General features: G+C 43.8%; 1 protein-coding gene across 1 annotated transcript in view; it reads right to left on the bottom strand.

The window, feature by feature from the left end:
- Positions 1 to 20,778, bottom strand: part of Ccdc6 (coiled-coil domain containing 6) — a 99,877-nt gene that overhangs the window by 61,320 nt on the left and 17,779 nt on the right. The window lies entirely within an intron of this gene.

The following is a 20,778-nucleotide window of genomic DNA, read 5'->3' on the forward strand; positions in this document are numbered from 1 at the left end:
AAATCAATCAGGCCCCCAAGCCAGCTACATTCCTTTCCTTACAAAACAAAGCCATGCCTGGCAGGCCTTCCAACTGACAGCTTGGAAGAAGCCAACCAGATTGATCCAAATTATATCACACTGTGAAAGACTTTTTCCTAACCCTGATGATTTTGGGGGAAGGAGGAAAAAGACGACCCTATAAGACTGTGCCTGATGATCAATTATCCATTGCTGAGTAATAGGCCATCCCACAGCTCCAGGCTTATGAACAGCAACAATGTATTAGCTATCACACTTTGGGCTGATGGGTGCTTCCTTAGCTGGTCTTATAGGATTCGCTCCTGTGGCTGCAAGCAGCTGAGGTCCAACTCAGGTAAAGAGCCAAGACTGAAGTGAAGATTGCACTTTTAAAGAAAGATGTGGCATAGATCTCCCAGATGTAATACGCAGTATAGAAACAGAGATCACACAAAACAGGTTGGTGCCTTACAAAGTTTCAAATCACACACATTTGTAAGTACAAGTGTCCCAAACTAGATTCACCCTCTTTAGTATCCTGTTTTTATGGTTCATATCGCCGACTACAATTTTCAAGTTGATGAGATTACTGCCTCCAAAGTGTACCTTGGCTTGGCAGCCACTGGGGGAAGGTACTACTCAGCGCTCCTGTGTTCTTAAAACAAGACCTTATCTGTTCTGCACAAGAAGACCACCAATACCACTCCACATCTCTACCTACTCCTGACCTGAAGTCCCCCACTGGGGCAATCACAAAGGCCCGGAGAACAAGTACATGACACTTCTGCAGCTCCGCATGCTTGAAACCCTGGGTCACTTCTGAGCCACTACTTGTGCAGGAAGGAGTTGGCCAGCACTTCCTTCCATGGAGAATCAACAGGGGGAGCTCCACCACAGAAGGACTTTGATTTTGGGACCAGGAAGAAAGTCCCAATTACAAACCAAAAAAAGGCTACGGAATCCACCTCCTCCCATCCTTCCCCCAAGGCACATTCCCACAGACAGAAAAATCTTAAAGGAAATAAACAGAACAAAACAAAAATGTGAGTAAGGAGTGAGGCTCTATAGAATCTATGACTCCATAGAGGTGGGTGTACTATGCATGGCCCATAACTGTCTTTGCTGCAGACAGAGTAAGTGGTACACCCAAGATTCCTGGTCCCAGGAACCTGGATTTCTAAATGCGCACCAAGTCTCCACTCCTTCCCACCCAGGCAGAGGGGACCTCAATACTGTTCCAGAGAGTATCCTCCCTTCTGCTCACAGCTCCTAACCGGAACAGCTAACAAGTACAAAAGTAGACTTCAGTCAATGAAAACACAGTAAAATTCACTCCATGTATCTGCGAGAGTACCTCCTACACTGAGAGGGCTACATGGCGGTGACCACCACAGGCACTATCAATGCCCTAAGGGGTATCGAATCCTCCTAGCCATTAAAGAACAGCAACATCCTTAATCCACACATTCATCAACTGGCTGGAGGATAATCTTGTCTCCGCTGCATAAACAGCCTAAAGTATGAAGACTTAAAATGAGATTAAATCACACAGAAGTATTATCGGATCCACTACAGGTACAGAAGAAATAGAACCCACTCATGCCTAAGGTCTGGCACCCACGCACTTGAACACTTGCTGAGTATAGTAATGTTCTACCGCAGGCTCCCCATACACCGTCTCATTTATCCCACCATTCACTGGACATTTCAGCCTCTCATCAGATGTAGAAAAATGGCCTCAGAGAAGTCAAGCACCTCACCCAAGGAACCAAGCCTACCAAGTACAGGGGCTACAATTCAAACAGAACCCCTGGACTTCCTGCAGAGACCCTGTAGTTTCCTTTCCCAAATCAAAATTAACTAAATGTTGCAAGATGGACAGGTAATCTTTATGAAGTGCAAAAGGGCCACTTCCTGCTAGTGCTGCTGCTCCTCTGCTGGGGGATTAAGTCTTTCCTGATGCATACTCAAGTACGCAGTGCTCCTGCAGGCTGACTACAAGTTCTGGTGATTTAACCTGATTCAGCAGCTTTCTCCCCTCCTCTTTCAGACACTACAAAAGAGGGATCTGTAGCGGCAAGGGAAACCCTGTCGAGGGGCCATAGGGGCGAGTCTGCCACAAGCAAGCCAGTGATGATGTTTTGAACTCTACCAAGAATCTGCAGCATAAGAAAAGGCACACTTCCTAGACATGGACACAATTCAACCCAGCAGGCCTATCTAGTATGGTAAAGTTCTGCTCACAAGGATGGCCCCTGGCTGGCAACTGGAAACACAGATGTCACCCAAGTTCTTCCTAACATGAGAAAAGCAGCTCACTGAGTCTAAACTTGTTTATGATGCACCTTCACTTTCCTGCGACAGTCTAAATTCTGGTTTGTGCTGAGAAGTGTGTGCCTACATATTCTGCCATCAATCCAATTACCAGGCCATGGATTTCAAGGTCTTTCTCTGATAGATAACACTTCACATATGCGGTCACAACTCGATGCTGGAGAAATTAAGGCCATCTTTCAACACCAGGAGGGTAGCAAGCTTCTGCTTGTTTCCTCCAGACTTCAGCCCTTGTACCTGTTCCCTTTGATGGTTTTGCTTTTAAGTGATAAATCTTACAGCTGGTTTTGCTGTAATACATCTTACCCATCAGTATGACTTGATACCGACTCCTATGAGTCCTCCTAGCAAAAGGCAAACTCTGTGGGTGGGATGCTGGGGACCTCTGGCACTTTCAGAGTCTGAACAAATCCCTTTCAGTCTATCTTTCTAAGGCCAATGGAGAGCCCAGGAAAGATCACCCTTCCTAACTGGCCATACCTAATGATCTCTGAGTAGTGGCATTAGCTATAACCCAGTCTTACAGTTCAGTGTAATTTGACAAAGAGGGATATGAGATCACTTAGCCAGGAAAACCTCCCCAGATCTCCAGATTCTTAGCCAACTACTTACCATCTCCAGGTGGCAATCATAGGGGCACCTGAAATATAACTAGCCATACATATATCTCCCAACTCCTTCCCATCTTAGCTAAAAATCCAAGTGCTCGGTTGTTCAGGTGGAAATGGAGAAGTCAGCCTTGTTCTTCTCCTGTCTTTGTATTCAGTTAGTCCATCAGAAATTCCTGTTTCTCATGGAACAGTTAGAGAACATCTCCATCTGTCCTCCTCCTCGCCTTTGGTCCAGCCACCATCGCCCCTCTCCAGCCACTGCCTAACTGGCTTTGCTGACACCTAACTGGCCCTGCTGACACCACCAGTCCTGTTCTCTTGTTACTGTGCTCCATCCTCATTTGCTACCCTCCATTTCAGATCTCCCCAAGACACTGTCTCTACCACTAAACCTAGAGTCAGCCCTCGGCCACTCACAACCCCACCCCTGCTTTCTTTCTTCAAAGTATCCACTGCCACCAGGATTTATCTTTGTACTTCTCTCTCCCTGCCACTCCTATCAGACTACGGGCTTACTAGGCAGGGCCAGGTGCACTGGTGACTGCAGAAGCTTCAGAGTCTAGAAATACAGCAAGTACTCCAACACTGGTCAACAAATGGGCACTTTCTCAATCTCTGAACCTCTTCTCTCCACCTTCCTCTGCTAGTTAACCCAAGTTCAAAGCCCTCGGTCAAGATCCCATGACCAAAAAAAGTATCATCACTGCTCTTGGAGGAGTCACAGTCTAATCCCACATCCTCACCACTTTTCATGACCCCACATCCACCAACACGGACGTTGTCAATATCAAACACAGTCTCACACAGTCCTGACTCTTCTACCTTATGACCACTGTGAGATGATACACTGAGCTGTCGTAGCCAGCAGCGACCGATCCCAAGTGCTAACGTAACTCTCTTCTTCCTTCTTTTGAAAACAGGCCACTCCCACATTCTAGTTAGACATATAGTGAGATTATATATCCTAGCCTCCCTGGTGGTTAGGTGACACTATGGAACCAATTTCTGATAAAAAGGAGGCCAATGGAAGTGACATGCAACTTTGGAGTGTCACATCTTTAAAAAGGAAGCATTTACTATCCATGCCTACATCCTCTTTCCCAAGGACTGGAATCAGACCTTAGAAACGGTAAGTGAGCTCCTACCACCAAGGGCAAGTTAAAGCCCCTCGAGAAGGTAGACAGCATTGAGGTAAGAATGCCCAGACTACCCATCACTCCCACGGATGAAATTACCCACCAGTCTTGGACTATCAGAAAGGCACACTAAATTCTGAGCCACTGAACTCTGAAATCTCAATTTATCAGTGTGACCTCTACTCTAACTTGTGCAATTCCTGAAATAAAAATTTATCTGTATGAGAAGAAGCTGATCTAAGATTAAAAAAGAAAAACTCCCACAAAGCATGTGATGAGAAGCAATCACATACTCAAGGGGAACGCTAGGGAGCACCTGTGGTTAACAGGAAACAGGCCAAAGAAGACGCTAGATCAGCAGGGGCTTGGGAGGTAAAACCCAATTCTCCACTCACCGCTCCTCCTGCACCATTCTTCCTGGAAAGGGAATGCTGGGGCTACAGTATGTTGCTTTAAAGACAACTCCTACAAAAGCACTCCCTAAACTCAGTTAACGGCCAAGAAAAGAGCACTCTGGTTAAATACAAGGATACACTGCTCCCCCAAAAGTGAAAGACTCTTGAATTGAGAGAGCTAGGGGGAGGGTAGATTGTAAAAATTCTGTAATCACTTACGAAAAGTTCTGCTAACACTGCCATCCTTCTAACCTCTATGCTTCCATGTTTTGTAAGATTATTCCATATTAAATGTATATTGTATCTCTTTGCCCCCCCTTGTATTACAAGTATTCCCTGTGATTAAATGTCCCTCCAACTTCTGATGTGGCAAATATCCTACCTCATGTATGGGGCAAAACAGCCAAAACCATCTCCCTATTGCCCGACATTCCAGTTGTTTCCAATACTACTGCCACGACTGTTACAGTGAACCTGCTGGAACAATGCCTGATAGTGCACCAGCTAGCTGTTCCTTCCAGCAGACTCCCCAGCCCTCAGTATGAGTATTCAGTTAAGATACAGAAATTTAAACAATTCACCAATGCCATGTGCAGCTCCAAAACTGTATTTCCCGTGCCACTGCAGGTGAGAAAGCGGTAGGCAGTCTGCTCACTATTCAAAATGTCTCAGAGCTTGGCTTCTGAGGACCAACTTTCCACAGAAGTCAGGCTCTCTAAAGAGGTGAAAGGCACTTCTGGCTTAACTGGAAGGCCAGCTTTGTGGCTTGGGGTCTGGTGGATGAAGACCGATTGTTCAGTGCAGGAAGAGGGATGGGACAGTTAGATTCCTGAAAGTCCGTACTGAAGTTTTCATTCCAGCTTGATAGGAAGGTACATTACCACCTTGATGCCTGGGGTTCAGTGCGTGCATATAGTCAAGAAGGAGAACTTCCCAGAGAGGAAAAAGAGACAACATTAAATAGTATGTAAGTAATGACTCCCGCCCACAGAACTTTACAGAAAGCTTGCTACTCTTAGGAGGAGTAAGGTGTAACCTGTCACGGGTCCTCCATCTTTTTACACACAATTCCAAAATGCAAAAGACGGAAAAACAAAAGATGCAACCATTTGGCAAAGAAATCAATCAGGCTGATCTACATTCACATGATCTGAACAGACAGGAGGCTCTCTGCAGCTTCACCACCGTATTTCACGTGACTGCTCGCACGGTTTGTGGATGTGTCGGAAGTGTTTGCTGTTCCAACCCACCAGCACGGTGACACTGTATGTCCTGTGTGCTCTGCACCTTTCCATAGCCCCATGCCTTCAAAATTATGAGAATTACTACTTCCCTCAAAAGTATGTTGAAAGCCTAACTCCACCTACCTGTGAGTGTGACCTTATTTGGAAATCAGGTCTCTGTGGATGTAATTGAGTTCCAATGAGATCATCAGGGTGGGCCCTAATCCCACAGGGCTGGTGTGCTTATAAGAAGGAAACACAGGAAGAAGGCAGCTGTGTGAGGACCAAGACCGACTCAAATGCTGCAGCTGCAAGCCAGGGACCGCCCACAGCTACCAGAAACCGGGAGCAGCTGGAAAGGACCCTCCCCTAAGGGCTGGTGAAGAAATCTCACCTTTACCGACATCCTGACGTCAGACTCCAGCCTCCACAACTAGGATAAAATCAATTCCTGTTGTTCCAGGCCGCTCCATCACCAGCACTTGGTTATGGCAGTTCTGGGAAAGGGGGACACCCCACTCTTCACCGCCAAAGACACTTTCGTTCTAAGACATATCTGGCCCTATGCACGAGGGACTGCAGAACTGTATTTCAACATCACCTTAGTCTAAATATTTCAGAGTAGCTCATGTTATAGTGCAAGTGTCTAGCAATGGCATTTATCTAAATCTGTGAAGATACTGTTATAAAGCAATTTTTTTTTAAAGCGGTAGGGGTGGGATGGGTACACAGGACATACTTAGCCTTTAAAATTGTCAATATACCACTGCTAAAACCATCCAAATACACCTTAAATGTTTTATACAAGAATAAATGTTCCTCAATCCAACGATGTTGATGCAGCACTGAACAGAGACACAAAACAGCTGTCAGCATCCAAAATGCTGCAAAATTAACCAGGGTGATTCAGACAAAAGATCTCTGACACGTAATACTAAGGAAAAAAAGTTGAAAGAAGGTGGCTGATGGCAAAGCACCTGTAATGAAAGTAAACATTCATTTCCTTATACATTTACCTGGCAAATATATATCGATAACCTACATATGCCAAAGGCACAGGAATATAAAACAACTCCAGTGAGAGACAAGGCCTTTCACTCTTACAGAAATGCAAAAACAGGGCCAAATCAGTCTTCTCCTAGCTCTTAAAAACTCATCTTTGTCATTAATCTTATGTTCTGTTCTCCCTAAGACTAGAGTTTCAGTAATTTTGACATTTTTAACAAACTTACTAAAATGACTACTTTGACAGACTTCATTTGCAAAAAGAGCGTACATGGATTAACCAGAGACACACAGAGATGGATGTATAAATGTGTTCATGGAACTGTCACCCATTTGAAGATAAACAACCAAGGCCTCCACAGCAGGACCCAGGAGAGGCAGAACCTCTTTCTCCTCCAAAATGTCCATGTCCTAATGCCCAGAAGCTGTGAATGTGTTATTTACAAAGCAAAACGTAATTAAGGGAACAAATGGATTCAGGTTGCTAACCTACTGACCTTTAAATAAGATTACTTCAGATGCTCTGGGTGGCCCCACTATAACCAGAAAGACCCTTAAAAAGCAGAAAATACAGGAAGAGAAGAGATCCGAGCGCAGCCATGTGAGAAGGGCTGTGCTGCCTTCGCAGTCTTTGCGATGAAGACAGAGACCACAGCCAAAGACAGCGAGCAGCCCTGAGGATGGATAAGGCAAGGAAATGCGTTCTCCTCAGCCTCCAGCCCGCACACTCTGACTTCAGTCACCCTGCGAGTCCACACTGCATTTCCTCCTGGGAACTTCCAGATGATACGTTTCTGTTCATTCAGGCCACTAAACTCCAGGCAGTTTGTCACAGCAGAAACAGGAAAGGAACCCGGGCACTAGTAAAGGGCAGTTTATCCTGCAAGTGGAACAATATGCCACCGTAATTACTAAATGAGGTCAGAGGTAGTGGTGCACAACTATAATCCCAGTACTCTGAGAGGCTGAGGCAGGAGGATCATGAATTCTAGCCCAGTTTGGGCTATGTAGCAACTTAGACTGGATCTCAAAGTAAAAAACTTTTTTCAAACGAGCTAGGGATCCAACACAGTGTGGAAGCCCCAAGTTTAATCCTCAATCAATCAATCAATCAATCAGTCTCTCTCTGTCTCTCTGTCTCTCTCTGTCTCTCTGTCTCTCTCTGTCTCTCTCTCTGTCTCTCTCTCTGTCTCTCTCTCTTTCTCTCTCTCTCTCTCTCTCTCACACACACACACACACACACACACACACACACACACACACACACAGGGAAAGTTGTCATATGGTTAGCAGGAAAAAACAGGCTGGTGCTCCCTTCAGCGGCACATACTGAAACTTGAGTGATACAGAAAGGATTAGCGTGGCCCCTGCACAAGGATGACACGCAAATCCGTGAGGCGTTCCATATTTTTAAATACTGTTTGGACAATATTTCATGCCTCTATCTTGTACTCCGAATACTAGTATGACGATAACAACATGCACGGTATTAATTAGTATCATTCTACTAGCCTGTTCTGAAGCTCTGTTTTATTGATTTCTTTCTCTCTTTAAAATAAACAGAAAAAAAAAAAAATGAACAAATAAGATTTTTAAAAACCAGGCTGATCAGCATGAGCGCAACTCTGCTTGCTGAAAAGGTTCACATCAACTGTTAAAGGCACTAGAAGTGACGAGAATTCATAAGCCAGGACAGGAGGTTCTGAGGCACGGCATGGAGAACCCAGTCCTCCTGCAATAAAAACTGCTTCCACAGTTCCTACAGTAGATAATCATTTATCATCAGAAAAGAAAGAAAGAAAGAAAGTTTGGTAGAGATCTCATGTACGGTGACCATGACAGGCTCCTCAGTAGCAGAGCCAGGAAAGACACAGGATGGATAAATTCTGAGGCTGAAGAACATGTAGGGGAAAAATTTTTTAAAGTGAATCTGTCTCTGCAGGTCAAGTTCCTGGCCACCGTAGGCACTTCAAGCCCTGGCATTTCACTGCAAAATTACAGATCTGCTGAAAACTACTCCACAAATCCAAACTGCATGTCTCAAAACTGATTATTTCTCTAGTTACAATACCGCATGGTTGGAAGGAGGGGTCTGCCCAAACCGATTCCTTCAAGCACTGATACTTTCAGTCTGTGATTTGGGAGAATACTTTTTTTTTTCAGGATGACATTAAGGTAGGAGCCCCCACACTCAGCGGAATGTTTAAGGCCTAGGTTTGGCCCCAGCTGACAAAACCTAAAGCCCCATCCATTCCTCGCGTGCCACATGGCATTCTGCATGTGTCTGACATTACACAAAGAACACTATACTTCAACATAAGCTTGAAATACACGCTTCTTCCAAAATACTAAATTTTGCCCAAGTCTGAAAAAATAATTGCTAAAAAAATCTTGAGAAGCAGTATTTTTACAATCCCCAACACGTAACATGCATGTACTTAGAGACCGGGCCAGCTGCCTCACTAAATGGCTATTTGCTGCCACTGTTCTACTACCAGGAAAGTTTCTGATATTTTAGAAACTGCCTCCTGCCTAGAAAGGATACCAGGTGTTTGTTTTCTTTCCTTCTTTGTTTTTTTAAACAAGCAAGTTCCAGGAACCTTAAGATAACTGCCACATTATATAAACTGTATCTGTGGAAAAAAAAACAAAGGTACACAAAAGTAGCCCTGCATCCAAACTACAACAAAAAACCCAAGCACCACGTTTATATAACACATACACAGAAAACTTGAATAAGATATTAGAAGAACAGGGCTATGCTGTGTGCAGGGGCATAGCTCGCATACACTTAGCATGCATGAAGCCCTAGGTTTGGTTTCTAGCTGCGCGCGCACACACATGCACACACACTGGCAGGATGAATATCAATACAGCAATTAAAATAAAAACATAGTCACACATACACACACCCCTGTAATCTCAACACTGTAGGAGGCTACAGCAAGAGGAGCCCAAGTTCGAGCTCAGTCTCAGCAACTCAGTGACTTTGTGAGACGCTGGTTTAAAATAAAAAATAAAAAGTACTAGAAATGTAGCTCAGTGTAAAGGCTCTGGGTACAATTCCCAACACTATTTATTCATTCATTCATTCATTTCATTCATTCATTTGACCTAGTAGGTTTTACCTGGAATAAGTTCACAATACGTGATCTGTTATTGTACTTCCTTATATCTCAGCTATTTCCTTTGCACTTTAAATAAACAGGTACCAAGCATTTGATAAAATTTTGTTCAATCATGGTAACAAGACAAAGCAAATGCTCTACATCCAAGCATGTACCAAAAGCTCCTGTCAGGCAGCAAATTTAATGAAGAAATTCCATAAAAGTTGGGGACAAGAGGAGGATGCCTGTTAGTGTCAATATTGTTCAACACTGTACAGTGTCCTAGCTAACGCAATACCCAAAGAGGAAATAAGCAGAGTGCTTCTCCTGTGAAGCTTAGGTCCCAGAGTCAGTAAGTAAATGGGAAATGGCACAAAGCTGGGTTTCTTTGGGTTGCGATAGGAGGTAGGGTCAGGGAACCCTGTTCTACAAAACGCATGCCCCAGAGTGAAAGGCACGAGAAAAGGGCGTGGCCACCCGAGGTCAGGGAGAAGAGACTGACCCAGGTCCACAAAGGTAAGAGGGACAACTGAGCAGCCATCACTGGTTAAGCTAGTATTTTCTTTGTTTAGGAGGTGTACACAGCAGGATGCTAAGTTAAATACCAGTAGGACCTCACTCTATGGTGAGACCTGGAAACACTCCAAGAGAGGGGGACACATGCCTGTTGGTCTGGATAGCATTTGCCTAGAAAGTGCAGGAAAACTTCTTACTGTTCATCAAGTCAACCTAACACAAGTAACACATTAAAAATACAGAACAGGTCCTAAATATAAAGTTAATTAGAAGAAAAACCCTCACGCTGGCAAGAATAAGGTGCCTAAGAGAAGAACAAGAGCTTATAAACCCCACATGAAGGAAAGTTTTTTACAGAAATCTCACCCAATGGTTAATCTTCTTTTAAATGAACTAAGGGTTTTTAAGATATAAAGCCTGGCCAACCCCAAATCGTTACAGGACCTAAGGGACATAATGTGTAGGGAGAAAGCCAAGACAATTTTGAAAAACAATGTGTTTGAATTCACTAGATGGTATACCAGAACCTAGTCCATTGCTATGAAATTACAATACAGTTATTAACATAGGAAGACACTGAAGAATCAGACGAGAGGGCCCATAACTAAATATGGATAGCGACAGAACTGAAATATTTTTTAAAGCATTTGAACGGGATAACAGGTGTTTGGTTTTTTGTGGGTTTTTGGAGGTGATGGTGGTGCTGGGGATGGCACCCTGGGCCTTCCGCACGCTAGGAACACTCTACCACTGAGCTACATCCCCAGCCCAACAGACACACATCTTTTTTTTTTTTTTTTTTTTTTTTGTACCAGGAAACGAACTCAGGACCTGCACTTGCCAGACAGGCATTGTGCCACTGAGCTATATCCCTGGCATACATTCGAACAAAATTAAATTAGATGGTACCTCAAAAGCTGCATGGGAAGTGCTACACCTGATAGCAAAAACAGATACACTTAGGGCGAGGCATGAAGCTCAGTGGTACAGCATTTGCCTACCTGCATGAGGCCCTGGGTTTGATCCCCAGGATCACAAAAAAAAAGTCACCATTAGCATCCCTTTTCCTTACTTTCCATACTTTCGCCCCCTGCATCAGTTTGAACTCTGAATCAACTCACTCTAGCACTCCTTCATCTTCTTTCCTTTCTTTCTGCAGTGCCGTCAGGCAGGGCAGTACAATGAAAACCTCCCAATTCTCATTCCCCAGTTTCACACTCTGTTCCATGAAGCCAGATGAGAGCGTACACACAGCTGCAGCTCACAGATGAGGCTGCATTACACGGACAAGCGCTCGTTTGGCCAAAAGGAGGGGCCGGAAATCCCAAGGCCAACTGCCCTGCTAGAAACACAGCAAGAATAGGTCCCACTTCCAGCCTGTGTGAGAAGGGGCGGGAAACACACACAAGCTCTTGACTCTGCCCCACCAACCAGAACCCTGAGCTCATCAAAGGACACACTCTGCCCTGGCTCTGTTCAGAGCCATCATAGTGTGAGTCCCAGCACTGACAGGAGACATTCCCAGGAGGAGCTCCTTGACAGTGTGTGTGTGTGTGTGTGTGTGTATGTGTGTGTGTGTGTGTGTGTGTGTACAAAGAGTTACAGTATTTAACACCTGCAACTGCTCATTTAGGCCAAGGATGAGAGAAGGGATAGGAAACGAAGTTGCACATGCTAGGAGAGAAGAAGGCACATCTCCCCTGCCACCTTGAATCCCTTTCAAAAGTAGGCGCACTATAAATTAGCAGGTATCATCTCTCAGTGAGATGCAACAATTACATCACAAGAAATTTGGGTCACTGATATAAATTACCCGCACTTCATGGGAGGGAGTGAAGGCTCAGGTGTGATTAACAACTGCCAAAGGCCCACGCGCCTTCACAAGGACTATCAAAAACCACTAAAACCAGCCTACGAAAGGCAACTCCCATCACTTATTAAGAAGCCTGAACACAAGCATCTAAAGGGTCATGTTCTAAGTATACTCTCTCTTCACAATACTCAGTATCTTAAGGAATAATAGATACTAAAGGTCAATCCTATTTTAAGAGCACTCATAAAGTACCGATTTATGAAAAACAAGAGCCTACAAATTTTCTTTGGGAAGTAAACAAGCAGTCCTGGATATCCAGCATCTAATGCTCACAATTAGACCTCAGTGTTACACAAACCGATCCGGCACAAGCTAAGTCACAGGGCTCTCCCCAGGATATAAGCAATCTTGTAAAACATTTACATCAATCAAGGTCCCCCTGAGACCACAACCGGGACAAAACAAGACTGCTGTGAAACCCACAGAATACTAAGTATCCCTCTTTTCTGGCTAAAATGAAAGACTATTACTTTTTTATTTTATTTTTTGTATTCTTTTAGTGCTTGAATCCAGGGGTTGCCACACGATAGGCAAGCACTCTATCACTAAGCTATACCCACAGGCCTTTTCTATTTTAGTTTGAGATAGGGTCTCATAAATTATCCAGGGTATCCTCTAACTTGTGATCCTCTTGCCTCAGCCTCTCAAATACCTGGGATTCCACCACACCTGAGGACTGCCCTCCTACAGGTAAGATTTACTGAGACAATCAATAGAATCACGTCCACTTTCTGAAAACACGCAATCTAAAGCAAACCTCTGCCTCCTGAACTCGTCCCAGGATCACCCACCACAGCTCAAGGACCCATCGGCTTTTATACCATCCTTGTTTCCTTCCTGCAAAGGTCAATAAACCCACCTTGTTTCCCAGCAGGTGGCTGTCTTGGTGGTCTTTGGCTAAAGGGTACAAAAATGACCCATCATTTTACAAATTTCCACATCAAAATCCCTCATATGCTTACATTTCATAAAAAACAATTTAATTAACTTCATTTACAAGTGAAATTCTTAGGATCCTACCTATTACAGAAAAGCATGTTACATCTATAAGATGGCACATTCTGAAGGTATCAATATTTTTATCCCATTGTTTTAAAAATACCAAAAGACATCTCCCTTCCAGGATGTAGAGAATCCTTTACACCACGAACTCTGTAGACAGAGATAGCTCTTGCTAACACTCAAAGCATGGCAAACTGTGACGACACCCAGTGGACTACATTCTCCACAACTGAAGGGTATCAACTGCGTACAGATATCCCACGTTTAACAACCTACCTGGCTAGTAACGGCTCAGACTTACAACCTATCTTTTCTCTTTTTGGTACAGTTCTGTACATCTTGTGTATAAAGCCTCAGTGTCTGTTTTGTACAGCACACTTATTTATACACCACTATAATTTCTGCTGATTGTTCTGTACAGTACCATGCTGTAGTTTTATGCTGTTATACATTACAGTAGTGCATGTAAGAGTTACGCAAATAAAAGCAAAGTCAAGTTGGAGTCTGAGTTTCCTTTGACCATTTCTTTGGTCTGAATATTGTCATATACAGACTATATACAATTCCTCACTTAGTGACCAATGCAATTAACAACCTAGTCACAGCCCTTTAACTCAGTCCTTAAATGAAGAGCAGCTGTAAACTACTGTATTTTAGGCATATTCACTAACCATGTTGTGCAAATAAACACCACTCGTGAAAAAAAAAATGTCTTCAAAATACGTATTATTTCTATAATGTGTGATACTGGGGAAAAATAAGTTTCTTGGCTTTTTTTGAATGTTGAGGCAAAACAAGCTATGCAGTTGCCTCAATATCCAAAATGCATATGGTTTTCCTATTTGGACACAGGAGGGAGTGATGCAGAACACAGTCTTATGAGACCTGCTGATCACCTGTACAACATGATACAGGGCAGAACAGCTCTGCCAAAGGGCCAGAAAAATTTATCAGTGCATCCTTTGTAGTGGGTTCATCTAAGGAGTATTTGCTTCTAACAGTTCCTCAAGTGATAATAAAATTGATTCATTTGGAGTTCTCAGATTTAAAGAAACTCTTTAGATGTGATAACTACCTTCGAAACTTTTTGATGTATCGAAGTGTTTCTTATATGGGTGCACATATCTTCTCAAGGGTTATATATATACTTCTGAACCACTGGAAACAACTGAACAATTAATTTTCCCTCTGTAATTGTTTTACTTGCTTAATTTTTGTCTTATATTCCTGGCTAGGAAGCTCCTTTATTACCTACTATGTCTTTCTGTTCTCCAAAGTATTACTGCAGAGGTGGACAGAGCAATGGCACCATTAATGCCATTTCACTGTCACGGATATGTGGCATTTCCAGCGATTTTTACAGAGTCAAACAGGTTCACAGTTCTACGATATCTTACTAGTACTGTTTTAGTTTCACTGGACCCTTGTAATGACCTGCAGAAGCTCCTTCATGAATGAGCCAAAATTGCATATTCAAAATACAGCTAGGGCAACATCAACTGTATGATCAGTGTAACGCTGAAAAATTCATGGACGATGCTAAGATGCCAGGAAATGGCGGATGAGGAATCACAAGAATAGATGCTGTATGGATTTGCTAATGATTGTATCTGGATTGCATCTGTTTTGCAGTCATGATTATTGGTGCACACTTTCTACATCCTTGCTCTATCGTAACATATCCTGCATAATTTTCACCTCTTTTTTCTTCCACGTAAGGGGTCAACAGTGCCTGAACCCAGCTGATGTGATGATTTGTTGACGGCTGCTGTATTTTATTTTAAAGGATGTCGGAGAGCATATTTTAAGAAAAAAATCAGTTTAATTGAACTATTTTGATAATATGATGTCTAATATAGCTATTCCTCATTTAACAACCTATTTGTTTAACATTCAGACAGATCTGAGGTACACTGGTTGGACTTAAAACCTGTCTTTTTGTGGGGGGTATACGGTTCTGCACATCTTGCTTATAAAGGCTCAATGTCAATTTTTGTACCATATATCTTGTTTATTAGCACTGTAATTTTTTGCTAATTGTACTGTACAGTGCAGTACTGTAGCTTTACGTTCTGTTACACATTATGGTATATATATATATCTATCATAGTGTATGTAAGAGTTATGCAAATAAAAGCAAAGTCATCAAGCTGGAGTTTCCTTTGACCATTTTTTTCTGAATATGGTGATGTACATACTATATACAATTCCTCATTTAGTGACCAATTCAATTGCTGACCGATTTACAGGAACATAACTTCAAAGAGTCCTGTCTGAACTAAAGGGATTTTACAGCCCTAGAATCTAAATGGTTTTTCTGGGCATTCTAGTTCTTAAGACTCAATCTCAGAAAGGAAGAAAGCAAACTACAAACACAGCATTGGCAGAAAGGAGTTAAGCATCGATGGGCACACACTGTACAAAGGGTGAAACAGCTCAAACTCAGGACAGTAGTTGCTTGTAGAGGGAAAATGACCAGGAGGAGTAGAGCCCAGGGTGTTGGTACCGCTCTGTTTCTTGATCTGGGTGCAAGATACACAAGCACCTTCAACCTATAAAAATGCATCGCGCTGTGCACTTGTCATGTGACGCATACTACAAAATGCTTCCTCAAAGGACAGGGAAAGTATCAGCATGTCTCAGGGTGGCCTCTGCCGAACTGAAACCCTGGAGGCAGCGTATGTCCGCAATTTAGGCCCGTGTCTGCACCTCCCCTTCCATCAGTGCACAAGGGTCGCTAAGACACTCACAGGGCGCTTCTGAGAGCTTGACTGTCCTGTCTGTACTAGGCCTGGTGCACAGCACGGTGACTCAGCCACATGGATGCCTCGCCATGCTGTCTCCACCCAGCATCTGCTCTTCTATGCAACTCAGAGAAGAACAGTGAGCTCTGTATGACAGACCCCTGCAACACTCCTTTCCCCCTCCCTCTCCAGCCTGTCTAGCAGGTCTCACGGGGCACTGCATGCTACACTTTCCTCCTGCGGTCTCTACAGCATCTCCCACCATAGTCCCCACTGCCTTTCCCTGAACTCCCACAGTCCTTTCGAACCAAATCATCCTGCTGATGCCCCACCTAGTGCCCCGCCGTTTTCTCAGGGGTGATCTGGAAGCAGTGCTCATCCCCTATCTGTATCACAGCCCCTGGTATGAAAATCACAGCAGAACAGGGTGGGCAGGGCTACTGCTAAAAGAAGGGGAGGCCCAGGTCCCTGTCTGAGAAGTGCAGTGAGCGGTGTGCGACACATCCTCTAAAGCCTTACAAGATACACAAGCACCTTCAGTAGAGACCTGGCTTGACGCTGTACACCAAGACAGCATATTCAAAGAAGTTCTAGGGCTTTACATAGGGGAAATTCCACCTGTGTCCCAGAAGGGGGACAGTGAAGTGACAAACTAAGACCCTTTCCTCTCTTGGGGATCAGCTGAGGGGCTGCTGTAATTTCAGATTCATTTTGAGCTAGTGTTTTTCACACCAATTCATTCTAAAACTCACTGAGGGTGCTTTGCATAAACATGCCTGGCTTAAAAAGAGGGGGCGGCACAGACATGGGTAGGAGCAACCACCAAATAAAGCCAAAAATTAAAGTTACCCAGGCGTCAGTCAACAGGCCCTCAGCAATTTCAAAACTGAGTGTCCTAGCAGCCTCACATATCTGCTGCCATGACAGCAAGACCTAAGGAATAATTTCTCATCTTAAGTCCCCATAAGTCCCCATAAAGAGGACACTCATTGTGAGGATGACAGGCTCAACTATATCCCCACTTCTTAGCTCTATCCCTGGGAGATGCACCCTGAATTCGCAGGAATGAAGGACCTGGTATCTGAGACCTACTCTCAGACAGTTGGGCAAAGAGCGACAGGGCAGGGAAAGAAGGGATGCTGTTAAGAATCAGCAACTCAGGGGGCCTACAAGAGTGTTCATTGTGCTGATCTGCTCTTCAGTTGGAAAAAGAATTCTGTCAATATGGAAAGGAGGGGACATATCCCTAATCCCAAAACAGGGTGACTCTCAAGGACTCTGCCTCCAACAAGTCACAAAAAAGTAAGGAATCAGTGGGGCCAATGCCGCCATGGTCGGTCTCTCCAGGTTCCACTTCTCTGTCCGAGCCATCTGTGGCCCCTGAGTCTTCGAGTTAAACACCATGCTTTGTAACAAGCAGACAGTGGATTAGCTATGCAAAAGGTGAAATACAGCAATGAATGAAATGTGATACTGGAAGCTGGGGGACGGAACAAAAAAAGGAAAATAAACTCTCTCTTTTACGATTCCCATGTGAAACGGCACCACTAACACTTTGCCAAGGATGAAAGTGTCCCAGGGCAGGATGTACGCAGCCGCACCGGATGAGGTAAGCATCACGAGTGATGCTAGAAGCAGTGCCAACCTCCTTCATAGGAGCCAACACCTCCTGCGAGGCTCCCGACTTAGAAATCCAGACTTTCCTTTGCCTTTACTTTTCTTTTCAGTCTATGAGAGTTTGGGCAAATGACAGTGGGAAAACCTAGTGCCTTAGAAAGTTTCACTGCAAGGCTGTGAAATAATAAATGCTACCCAACTGGACAGCAGTAATAACAGCTATCTTCCTTGACTGGTTCAGCTGACACAAATGGGAATAAACTCAAGTGGTTACATATTAAGGAGCAAATCCACTTTGCTGTAAAATTCCCTAAAATATATTGGACAACCAAAGGCTAGATCTCCTCTCACGTGAACTGACTGTGACAGGGCAGAGCCTGTTTTAAGAAACTCGACAAAGTGTACACTGGATAAAGATGCACCTGTCGGAGTTGAAAACTGTCCCTTTTAAGACCGAGGCCATATGCTGAACAAATATTCTAATATTTCTCCTCCTGTGACTCAAGGGCACGACGCACATAAACAAAAGACAGGTCATTCATAGGGCTCCAAAAGCAGTTTTAATTCCAAGTATCTACCAATTTGCAGCTTACAGAAAGGGATCTTTGGTGATAAATTAAAATATACTTATATAAAAATCTTTGTTCTCTCTTGTTTCTAAGTTATTTAGACAAAGGAGGTGTTTTCAGTGCTAAGTAGAGTAAGTTTGAGGTGGAAAAAAATGAATCCAAGTGGCAGTTTTTTCTGAGTAAAAGTAATCCCTTAAAGAATACAAGATTTCCTCCCATAGAACAAAGGAAAGGCAAGAATGTTAAAAAAAAAGAAAAGAAAAAGGAAGCATTTCAGGTTAAGAGAAAAACAACAAAAAATGATTAAAATGAGTAATACTGCCCCAGTGCATGTAAACAAGTTTTAAAAGCACATCCTCTTTGAACTGGTGACCCCACTCCTTGATTCCCCAGCAGATAATACACACCATAAAAACATTTTTAAAAGATTGACTACTGTGTAGCAGCAAGAGACTAGCAACAATACAGGAGGGGCTAAACAAACACAGCGCTCCCATCCTATGAAATATTTTACAGCAAGCCCTTACAAAAAGTAGGGCAGGTTCTATGTCCACCAATACGGATGAACTCATAGGATGTGCTCGTAAGTGGAAAAAAGCCAAGACACAGAACAGCATGTACCATGTGCTCCCCTTTCTGGTTATCTTTTAAAAGGACAACAGAGACACACACTTGTATATGCATAACATTCATCTAGAAAAACACTTAAGAAAATGCAAAAAAAAAAAAAAAAATTACCTCTAAGGAGACAAACTGGGGTCAGGGATAAGAGAGATGTACCCGTCACTTTAATACGGTCTGAATTCCAAATGCACCTTTTCTTAACTTTTTTAAGCCTACATGCCCAGAAGTATAAATACACATTTGCAGGGTTTTGTTCTGTTTCAAATTCGTGAAACGTTGAGTCTCACACGGACACTGCAAAGACACACACAGAAGGCCCCGAGCTGGGGACAGACAGGCGCAGTGAACAGTACCCCAGCGACACTGCCAGTCACTACCCTGCTCGTCTCATCTACCTACCACCACTCAGAGATTCATCTGTCCCGAACAGGAAACGCAGGAGTGGCACCTACAAACTCCCTTAGTAAGCAAGCGCTGTTCTGGATCCTGGACAACCTGATTCTTCACCACCGACCTCCCGGTGGCTAATGCAGGCATGAGTCTTAGACTGCATACTAACTGCGCCTCCCTGTTTACCTTAAGCTCCTCTCTGACCCAGCCTCTGGCCTGCTTGAGTTGCAGATCCAGCTAATCTACTTTCCCTTCCAGGCTTCCCTTCCAGCCCTCACAGGGCCAGCCAAGGTCCGAAATGTGCATGTGAGTCATCTCAGAGATTACCACAAGAAAAGATCTGTCTTTGATTTGTTCAAGTGTAGGTTAAAGGACTCCTTGATACATTACTAAGATGCCAATAAATCCCACTAAAGAAAGGTGAAGAGTCAAATGTGGAGTCTCCAAGAATCTAACAGACGGGAGGAGAAAGGAGGAGTGGGAGGAAGTATGTTCTCCTTGCACAAGGAAAGCAAAGAATACCCACTTGTCTTTCAAAATGAAGTACGAAGCAGGCAGAGGAAAAGAGAAATCCATTCCAGATGCATCTGCAGTGCACCTACAGCTCTTCCGCCTGAACTCCTCCCTCCACATTCCAGCCAAGTCTGGAAGTTTGCTTAACAAGAAGGGAACCTTTTTGCCACCTCTGAGTTTTAAACCATGAAGCCTACTGGAAAAATAAATCCTAATGAAAATCTAACAAAGAATGCATTCAAGTGCCAGTTTCACAGGCTAACTATATTCAAGCAAAGCAGTCCCGGGCCGGGGTGGTCCTGGGAGTAAAAGAACCTAGTCCTACTTTCAAAGGCACAGATGGCAGCACTGCTCCTGGAATTAGACTCTGGGCTGAGGCCCAGTTCAGGACTTGAGACTGTGAGACTGTGAGGCTGTCCGACCTCGTCCCAGCACTTCCAGATCCTCCCTCAGGCCGCTTCCTCATCTTTTATTCCTCAAACTTGCTAGGCTTCCCTGGCTTTCAGGATTTTTGCATAACCTGTTTCCTTGCCCCCAAACATTCTTCTACCACTGCTCTGCAGGATTAACTTTCTGTTTAAGCAACACACAGATGACTGCCAACACCATCACTTCAGGGAAACTCTCCTTGGCTGTCCCACCCAGCACACGAGCTCTGTGCCCTCGCACCTCCTCCGAGGACCACGTGGTTGTCCTTTCAAGCACTTCTCACCATTGTAATTCTGTAACTGTGAGGTCAGCAGCCTGGGGCCTGTCTTTCTGTGTTAGAATGTAAACTCTAAAAAGACTGTCCCTGAACTTTCGCACAAAACCCGACACACACAATATCCTCAGTAACATCTGTGAGACAAACAAGACAGGCCAATATGGAAGGAGATTAAATTGAAGGTCACAGCTTTAAACCCCCCTTTGAGCAGGGGAAATGGAACATACTGCAGAGTAAAACAAAACTGCCAGGTAAACAGTGCCTGAAACTGAGGAGGGTGGAGACACAATGCCAATTACACTTGACTCCCTTAGAGAAGATTCTGGAGAAAAAGGCACAATAATGTATCCAAAATGCAAGTAACTCAGTAACTCATTCAACTAGTCACAAAAGACTTATCCTAACCAAAGATC

Source organism: Chinchilla lanigera, unplaced genomic scaffold, assembly GCF_000276665.1.
Source record: "Chinchilla lanigera isolate Chin_1 unplaced genomic scaffold, ChiLan1.0 scaffold00024, whole genome shotgun sequence".
Taxonomy (NCBI): domain Eukaryota; kingdom Metazoa; phylum Chordata; class Mammalia; order Rodentia; family Chinchillidae; genus Chinchilla; species Chinchilla lanigera.